Source organism: Dromaius novaehollandiae, chromosome 7, assembly GCF_036370855.1.
Source record: "Dromaius novaehollandiae isolate bDroNov1 chromosome 7, bDroNov1.hap1, whole genome shotgun sequence".
Classification (NCBI taxonomy): domain Eukaryota; kingdom Metazoa; phylum Chordata; class Aves; order Casuariiformes; family Dromaiidae; genus Dromaius; species Dromaius novaehollandiae.
Window position 1 is genome coordinate 1296476 of NC_088104.1, and position 10093 is coordinate 1306568.

At 47.6% G+C, this 10093-nt stretch overlaps 1 protein-coding gene across 2 annotated transcripts in view; it reads right to left on the bottom strand.

The window, feature by feature from the left end:
* Positions 1-9669, bottom strand: part of GPD2 (glycerol-3-phosphate dehydrogenase 2) — a 65819-nt gene extending 56150 nt beyond the window's left edge. The window contains exon 1 of one of the 2 annotated variants that reach the window (XM_026103025.2): positions 9469-9669. The gene's annotated coding sequence lies outside the window, so the exon portion shown is untranslated. Of the gene's footprint in view, positions 1-9161; positions 9181-9468 lie in introns of those variants that run through there. The other variant, XM_026103026.2, reaches the window with a different exon arrangement.
* Positions 9670-10093: the final 424 nt, after the last annotated feature.

The window sequence follows — 10093 nt, forward strand, 5'->3', positions numbered from 1 at the left end:
CTAACGGGGCAACCCACTCACTGCAAGAGTGGCTCGAGTCTACGTGCAGACCAGGCTGTGAACTGCCGCAGTTTGGAAGCTGCTCAAAGCAGCAAAGGCACCAGTCTCGGGGAGGATCAGACTGGAGTGGTGTCCGCTTCTGCTGTCCAAGTCTAACATTCTCAGAATGTAACTCTGGCTGCCCAAGTACCGTCACAGCATGATCCAACTGCCCCATAGTTTCCTCCCACAAGCGAGCCCCATTTTTTGGTGTACACAGAGCATGCAGAGAGCTATGACAAGCCTTCTTACGAACACGAGCTGCTTACAGCAACTAAGTGCTGCAAACAGCAAGGTCCATGCCCTACCGCAGTGAAGCACGATAGTGCATCTGCATAAGGCACATTCAACCATTATTCCAGTGTTGGTCTATCACACCATTCTCACTGCGGACACAGCTATCCTAACCACATCAAAATGAAATCAGATATGCCACTAAAAATAATTCTGCCACAACAACTTCATTATGCAGGATAACAACTTGAAGGAACTTGCATGCTTAGCATCCCTCACACAGCCAGAGCTTCTAGTCCCAACAGCAAGCTGTCAATAAAGGCCCTATCCCCTACTCGCCTGACGGTTTGGTACTTGTATTATTAGCTCCACTTTGTATCATTAGCTCTCCTCGCAGAGCTGATAGCCAGATTATACGCAATTCTTCAGAGAAAAGAACACTCCCGGGAGACCAGCTGTTCAAATTGCCACATAAATCTTGTTCATCATTGGCGAGAAAAGCTTATTCAAGAGACAGAAAGGAAAATACAGCTTAACACGAGCCACTCCAATGTAAAGCCAGACAGGCATTCAAACCTACAGACAATGCTTTCTAACCCAAAATGTCACAGCTTCATCCCGCGAACCCATTAGTCTGTATTTGTGAATTACCAGTAGCTGTATTTGGATTAGGCTGCATTGAACGGGAGGTATTAGCTGGTACTCCAGATAAGTAAGCCCGAGACACGCAGCCGACGGGGACGCCGCACGCACGTGGCAGGCTGCTGTGCTCCGCTCGCAGGCTCTCCCTGGGCCTCCCAGCGTGCGGGCCTTTCTCCCTGCCCAAACGCCCAGGTTTCTCCTCAAAAGAAACTGCAACGCATGCGGAAAGTGGCATGCAAAAGTATCTCCTCTGGACAGGAAGGCTGATTAAACACTGCCACATCGGGACACCAGGACACGGCCAAGGCATGAGTGCACCCAGCACACACAACCCAAAAAATTAAGAGTCCTTTGCATGTGTACTGTGAAAGAGCCGCTTGCAATTTTCTCCTCAAGTTATGTCCCAGAATAGCTGCTGAAGGCTACCGTAAGCACAGAACAGGAGAAACCAGAGAGCAGAAGATGACAGTTATGCAAAGCTGCTGAAATGAGGAAGAATGTAGTCCTAGTCCACACAATTACAACGGAAGAGTGTACGTGGAGCACTACGTACATGAAGGAGAGACTAGACTAAAGAATTATTGCAAGTTTTATTATATAACTTGATACTCTGCCAAGCCTGGGATCAATTACTTGGAAACGATGGAAATTCAATAGAATTTTATATTAATAGAAATGATAATAGCAAACAGCACCAGAAGTAATGCAGTAAGACATGTTATCTTTCCATAATGCACATATTTTGAGTAATTTTTGAAAATGGCTCAACCAGTGTCAAGCTGCACTTGGAACATTAAAACTCTACAACCTGGAAATCACCACGTTTTTAGTAAGCCTTAGCCTTCATTTCAGAACAGGTTATTAACGGCACACCTTGGACCTATGCCCTCGAATCGAGTTGACCGAAGTCCTCGACAGGCTTTGGAGCAAGCTCGCATGGGAGCAGGGAGCTCCCCACCGCCACGGGAACAGCAAGCTGCACACCATCAAGAGCGTGTTGCATACAGCGTGAACCGTCCAAGCGGGTTAAGTAACCCGCAGGAAGTGCTTCTCAGGGAACCAGCCAAGCAGCAACAGTCACCGGGACGGTGGTTCAAACCTCCACCTACTAAGAGATTTGTGATAAGAAATAGGCTTTAAACTTCAAAGGAAATACAAAGGGGAAAAAGAGAGCTAAGTCTACATGAAATGGAAATTACGCAGGAGACTTAAAAGCATGAATTTGTCCCAATGATAACTTTCAATTTCCAAAATTAAAGAAGTTTACACAAACTGTCTTCACACGAGCAGCCACTGCCTTCTGCCTTGCACTTCCCGACCACTAACCTGCAGTCACGCTTGCTTTGAGCCAAACAACCGCGTCTTCCCCGGGGGGCAACCGCTTCCCTCGGCGGCTCCCACCCAGAGCCCAGGGCTAGTGGTGCAAGGGCCAGCCCCAGCGAGCTCTGCGGGTCCGAGCCTCGACACAGACTCTGAATCTCTTACATCACAGGCAAGTGCTCCACCTACTGATTTAGTGCATCCAATAGAGACAGCTCTTTCACTTCACTTTCTCCCCCATATTTAGAAAAAACAGAGTGCAGCTTCCATTCTGCTTTTCTTAAGGAAGCAATTTCAACACCCACCTCCAGCAGATGTTTCTGAAGGTGACACCCCATGCGGACAAGTCTGCCTCCCTGCAGTTCTCCGTAGGGCAATACAAACTCTAGAAGTGACTTGTCTTTGTGATCTCCCACAGGGCACAGCCCAGGCAGTGCCAAGACAGCAAACCTATTTTCTGAGGTCTTATTTTGAAGCATCCAACTCCATGCAGCCGAGACAACGCACTGCTACCTATCAGAGCCCCCGCTCCCGCTCAGGGTGGCTAGGGGATGGGAAATCAGTGTCGCAACATCCAGGATTTCTGTACCCAAGTTCTGTTCTTATTTTTGAGATATTGGGCTGGATCTAAGAAGTGCATAGCCAAAGTTGGGAGAAGAAGGAGAGGAAGCGGGGAAGGGAGGGGGTATGAAGAAAAATTCAGACGCAATCTCACAAGTTAGAGATCAAAGAAAGACGACTACTTTAGCAAAAACGAGGAGACAGATGGATACAAACTGTAAAGCTTAGCAATAAGTGTGTGACGCCCTGTATGCTGCCATCAGACATGGTGTATGAGACGCAAAACCTGTTAAATTAAGAGAAGTAATCCAATCTGTTATGTTGTATATTTAAGTGCTTTATGAGGCCATTACCATGGAATCTGGGTGCTGCACATTCCATTTTAAATGAACACATCTAATAAAGTGAGTCACTCAATGGAAGACTCAAAAATAGAAAACTTATAATCATCACCACTACAGTTTGCATAACTTGCCATCGGCACAGTACTGCTGTCCAATTTAATGTTTTCCTTTCTTTCCCAAAGCTTTCCAGGTGGGTTTTGGACAATGAACGCCCCAGACCACTACCGCTCCAGGCCAAGGGGAGAAGCCGAGGCAGCGGAAAACTCTTGCACCAGCTAGAGCTGGTACCCTCCGCTCCCTGTCCATCCAGCTCTTGATCCTGCTTGCAGGATGGCTTATGAAGGTGGCCACTGTGACAGGGAGTTAAACAGTAGCGAGACAGCCCGTAATTATGATTCTTATTGTGGGTAACTTGAATTTAAAGCAGTATGATTCTCAAAGCACATTACTGACAGCTTGCAGGTTGTATCAATGCAGGAAACAGCCAAAACCAAGGTAAAAAAAGGAATGGATGTAATCAGAAAATAGTCACATTGATCTCCCTTCTCATAGCACGACCATCCACCAGCTTTCACGTAGCTGGTTTTGTTTGTTTTCCAAAAGGCTATGTCAGAGCAGACTAACTGAAGCAAGCATTTTAGAAGCAAGTGATTCAATCAAACAAAACTAAAGATACTTCCTCTGCAACACTCCTCACAATCGCCAAGGATTTGTCCTCAGTTTATACGGGTCTGTAATCTCCCAGGTTCTGCCATGCTATTTCTAAGTTAAGTAACAAAGACACACACACACACACACACACACACACACACACACACACGATATAAAAACAAAGAAACACTTCCAACAGCAACCAGAACTTGCTCTCTATCTTACCAGGGGAAGCACGACTTCTAAACACAATTAGCATAAGCCATATCTACAAGTGAAACCACACATCATGGGAGAGCTCCAGCAGGCACAAACACTGACCCGTCACCAGAAGAACGCAACCTCCAGATCCTCTCGAAGCCCCTGATGGCTACTTCAGGTTCTCAAACACAAGTTACAGCACTTTTAATTAAACTAACCACACAAGAAGTTATGAGGACAATCCTTCCCACGCTCCAGCACAGGCAGCCAGCTTGGGTATCATGCCCCAAAGCAGCTGCCTTGCATGCCATGCATGACAAGAACAAAAAAGAAAAAGCAAGTACAGCCATACCATCCTCATTCCTCCTCATGGTCCCCACTGCTTTAAACTGCTTAATTACTTTATGTACACAGCTGACAGATCTTCCCACCACACATCAGCTAATGTCCCAGCTGCTCTAAGCTGCACCCAATAACAAGCAAACTTTCTAGGCTTCTCTTCCCATTGTCCATCTATTTTTTTTTGAACCTAACTACTTTTTTTCCCCACTCCTGATCCAGAGACATAGGCATATCTAAACCTGTCTTACAGGCAATGAAGAAAAGAATTCTTATTTACAAATATTTCTTGGGATTTCAGATATTAATAACCTTGCCAAAAAAGCAGTAAGTTTCAGTGCATGAGGCAATACTTACTGACAGTAACAGCTATGCTGACACTAATGGCTACAGTTCCAGGCACTGCGCTTCAGAATTAACGGGAATGCAAAGAAACTGAGGTCATCACGTATTTAGGGCTTCTTTCACATCATATGATCATCGTAACATATCTATTAAGTTCTTTCATACAACTATTTAAACTCCTCCCAGTCCTACTGAAAGATTTCTTCAAAACCTGCCATCCAAGGAGCGGGAAACCTAATCTCTGGCCTAACTGCTGACTAAATTTATGCAGGATGATTTTCATACCCTTTTCTTCCTGTGCCAACATTGTCTTTCAGCTTAGATGGTTCAAACAGCCATTCTCCCTCTCTGCTCTCTGTATTAGTGGGGGTTAATACCAACCACAAATCCCCTGCCCCCACAGACAATACAGACTTACAAATACTATGAAACCAATCACTGTAATAAACCCTACAGCTATTTCTTCTAGCCAAATGCTAGAGGAGAAAGCTTTAGAAAAGAGTGTTTTGCCCATTACAATGATGGGCATGAAGCCGCATATACAAAGAGGCACCTCCCTAAAGATAGCTGCAAATTAGGTAATTACTTAGGTGTGTCAAGGAAGTAGTCTAATTTCCTATATCAGGGTAAAGGTTGAGAGGTCTGATGAGTACACGCACATCTAATCCAACGGGAGGGGCAAGCACTCAGCAACATCTTGAAATCACGATTAATGCCCAGTTTGAGCAACCCACAAAAAGCACATGCAAAGCAAGCAAAAAGGGTCACAATCAGGAGTCCCCAGCCAGCCAGCAGAGGAACAAACCAGGCTGCACCGCTGCTACCACCACTGCAGAACTTCAGGGCGGGTTCAGCGGGTGTTTTGAAACCCCACTGCAACAAAGCTGAGATGGGCCCTTGCAAACCTATTTCAAGCAATGTTATTTAGGTATATGGAGTATTTTTATAATAGAAATGCTGTGCTCCTGTAGAATAGTTTTGGTTTAAAATTGTTTTTCATTACATAATACTGTTTTATAAAGCATTGTTTTTGGAAAAAATAGGTTACATCTCCATTAGCAAAAGGTGTGGCACACCAGGAGTAGGCGCCTAGAGCAAAACAGCTGGTGCCGAGAACACAGCCTCCGTGATGCACACTTTTTGCACAGCTCACCTCCAACTAGCTCCAGTCTGGTCCCACAGATACCCCTGAAGCAGCTGAAGCATGGGAGATGCACTCCAAAAGGGAACCTTCCCATTTAGCTTCATCCAAAAGGAGTCCTCCTCACATGCTCAAAAGACACTCCACAACAAACCAAGGCATAGAAAGATGAGAGGATCAGGAAATAAAGATCGAAAGTGTGCTTTTGTAGCTAACTGCAGCCTTGTTAATGATCCCATAGTAATTTGTAAAGACCCAAATTAGAACCTTAGTTACATCCAGTGGCACAAGACATACTGCAGTTACTAAGTATACTAAGTAAATACTAAATAAATAGTAAATACTAAGTATTTAGGCACTAGAGTGCGATGTGTCCCAATACTCTGCTCAGAAAAAAGGACCACATAGGATTTCTTTGGAGTCAAAACTACTGTTCTCTTTTTCCTCTCCAAATGAAAAAGCAGTACAGGGAGGTAAGCTCAAAATATATTTTGGACACCTCTTTTAGCTGTTATATTTGCCAATAGTTAAAACTACTTTTTGCTATGTATGTTTTCCTGCAACTTCACTTTTTTGTTGGTCTTTCCAGCTGATACTTTTCAGCTGATTTTGTTGGTCTCACCAGCTGATACTGGTTCAGTCTTCCTCCTTTAAAGGATGGTATCCCCACTTTTGTCTGATCTGGTTCAGAGTTTGGGGGGGGGGGGGGGTTTCCAGCCTGTATCCTAATTTTTATTTCATGTTTGTTTACTTTTTAGTGGTCTCTCACTCTCCTGGAAGCTTCTGGGAAGGAAAGCAACAAGTACACACCCAGATAAGTCACTGGCACAGCTATTTGTTGCTTCCTGAAGAACAACTCCTGCAATCCTGTTCACACAAATGAGCCCCCAATTAACTTCAGTGACATACCCACAAAGGTAAGAACTAATCCCTGGAAAAATGCAGACTCAAGCAATACATAACATATTTTAACTAATTTATACAAGCAGATTATCAGACCCCTGTGACTAGCTCCACATATTTTAGAGGTAAAATAATTCTCAAAATCCTGTTTGCCAGTATTTAAGCAAGCACTGTAACACCGCACCTGACGAGAGTAAACTGTTGCAGCTGAAAGGAACTCACATGCTGTTTCCATTTTGCACTAATGGTGTTTGAACCTATGACCTCCAGCTTTCTAAACTTAAGTGACAGAATAGGAGATAGTAATGGACGACTAAAGAAAACAGTACATAAAAAAAAAGCCTAGCTCAAAGTCATTACTACTGTGCTCCTGTGCTTGCATATATGTCCACACACAATTAAGCAAAGCGTATATCCACAGTTAGCACAACCAAAATAACACTATAAATTAGATGCAAGGTGTATGTGTGTATAATAATATACATACACATTTCTGCCTGCTAGAAAATAGTATCTAATGGTAGGTTAAAAAACTGGTAAAGTCTGTTTTTTTAATTATTAGCTTTTCAGTTTATTGCCATTATGAAAGGGCCTATAATGGCTTCGACTTAACTGTTAAACCTTGAAATATCAGATCAAGTAGTTATCAACTAATCCCCAGTCACTGCTCCTCATCACTAGGCATTTCTGAGAAACCGTACCTATAAATAAGTGAGAAAAAGGAGAGGTCTGATAACTGCAATTAAAAATACACCATGCTACTAACAGCTGCATCCTCAACCCCATTTCTTATCCATGGTTACCGGATTATTTTACAAAGCAACTTCAGAGTCTTCAGGCTACTGTCAGAGTACTTACAACTGAGCAAACCTCTGATGCAGAGAAACTTTCAGGGTGGAAACCCCAACAGAGTAACAGCAATGGTTCAAAATGAGCTCACTACAGAAAGAGACTGCAAATACAGAAAATGAAAATGAGATATTCAAAGAAGTATAATCATGACCCAAGAACCACTAGAAGATAAATCCAGGAGTTTGTAGTGGTAACGGATTCAGAAGTAGACAAGCAGTCTAAGTTTTCAGGGCAAAGCAGTCCTTGCTTCTACAGCTGTCCAGCCTTTTTTAAAAAAGCACAAGTAGACTGCGACCTGCAAGCTTGGAGATGGCATTGTTGCTACAGCTCCTCCTGCCAATCTAATACCTCTGTCCCTTGAGAAAGCTCGTGGAAGCTGCAGCAGGCACTGGTCACTACAGGCAGGACCTCTTACAGGAGTGAGGAGACGTTAAGCAGCACAGTGAGAAGCTGGACAGCAAATAAAAAAAATGCTATTACTTCTTCCCCTCTGCCACTCACTCCCAAAAGCGGGAGAAACAGACCTCCCAGCTCCTGGCAGCAGGAGGTGGAAAAGATTGCTTTCCATGCATCTTTATGCCAGCCCACACTAAATGGCAGATTCAGCAGGTAGTAAATCTGGGCATTTTCAAACTCAATGTCTTCACACACACGCACTTCTTCATGTAGCCATGGCCTTACAAACATTCACTGAAGTGACTGGTTAGAAGAGAACGACTCAAAGAAGTTTAGCAGTTACTTATTACACAGAAATACCCTCACCCAGAAGTGATCCCATAAAAGTGCACAATGCAAGTTAGAGATAACTCCATTTTTACTTTCCGAAGTTCATCAGCATTACTACAGCTATGCTACGCCCAGCATCTACATTAACAGCACTTAAATGCTGTTTTTAATAACAGGAGATTTGATATTCCACTAGCTCTATTAGCTAAAGAAAATTCAGTGAAAGGGTTCTGTAAAAAGAGCGTTTGCTGTACAGACAGGCTTGCACGTGTGCAAATAGCCCCCAAATCAGCCTCTGCATCTGCACAGTCACAGCCTCTGTTTATCAGGAAGTTCTCGGGGTGCCCAGGCGCTGAGCGAGGCTACGACAGACGGAAAGGCAGAATATCTCCAAGGACTTTACGCTGCTTTCATAATGTAGCCACACACTCATTTTTTCCCCTTCATTCTTCCTATTTTCCCTGACTCCCAAAAACTTAAATTAAAAAAAAACCCACAGGGAGGGCATGGGTAGCCCTTGGCAGGGCTGAAACTCTTCTGAACAACCCTTTTGCCCTTACTGTGCTTTCCTAGAGCAAAATTTGGAGAGAAAGGAACACCGTAACGATGCACTTGCTATAAACGTATAATAAAGCGGTTGTGAAGCTGAAATAACTCAGCCCCGAGGCTATGGCACGGGCGCGCGTGGCGAACACGGGCCGCTCCGAGACTCCCGCCTCACCGGGCGCCCGAACCGACCGGCGCCCGCGCTGCGGCCCAGGCCCCGGCTGCGAGACCCCCGGGCGCCCGGCTCCCGCCTGCCCGAGCTCCAATTAAAAGCGGGATTAATCCCTCGAATTAAAAAAAAAAAAACCACAACTTACTCCGGGAGCGGGGAAACCCTGCCTCGCCCCTCGGCCGCCTCCGCGCCGCCCCCACCCTGCCCCGGCCTCCCGCAGCGGCGGCAGCGCCCCGCCGGCCCGGCCCGGCCGCCCGCCCGCGACCCTGGAGCTCAAGGCTCCCGGCGCGCCGCCGGGCCGGGGGAGGCCTCGCCGCGGCGGAAGGAAAGAAGGAGGGAGGGAGGCGGCATGGCGGGCTGCGGCAACCGGCTTCCCCGGCTTCCCCTCAGGGCAGGCGCTAGGCCCCGCTACCGCTGCGGCCCCCGCCCCCCCCCCCCCCCCAGCCCCTTACCGCGCTGTGGCGGCGGCCGCCGCGCCGGCTCGCCGGAGGCGGGAAGCTGAGGGGAGCGGCGCCCTGCTCCGGGGGGCGGGCGGGCGGCAAGGAGCGCGCTCTGCCCCGGCTGCCTCACGCCGCCGCGCCGCGTCCTGCCCTGCCCTGCCCTGCCCGCCCCGGGCTATATTTGGGCGCGCCCCGGGGCCGGGCCGCGCCGCGCCCTGCCTGCCCGCCCCGGGCACCCCCTCCGCGGGGTCCGGCCCCGGGGGAGGCCGCCCACAGCCCGGCAGGGCCACCGGGCCTCACGGCCCTCACCCGGCCCCGCCAGCCGGAGGGTCTCCGCGTTTGGTGAGGTAACGGTGCCAGTCGTGCCCCTCTCGCCGAGACCCCGACATCCAGAGCGCCCCGTGCCTCCTCCCGCCGGGTCCCCTTTGCGCTGCGGGACCCCGCGGGGGAGAGGAGCAGCCCTCCTCGCCCGGGCTGGTGACGGTTCTGCTGTGCGCGCTGAGGAGCGAGGTGGCTATCTGTCCTTTACGCCACCGCCGAAGGTGATGCGTCGCTCAGCCGGTCGGTTTATAGGCAGCGCGTACAACGCTCCTGCGTTGCAGGGCCGTAACGGGCGTTGCGCTGCCTCGGGTGAAGA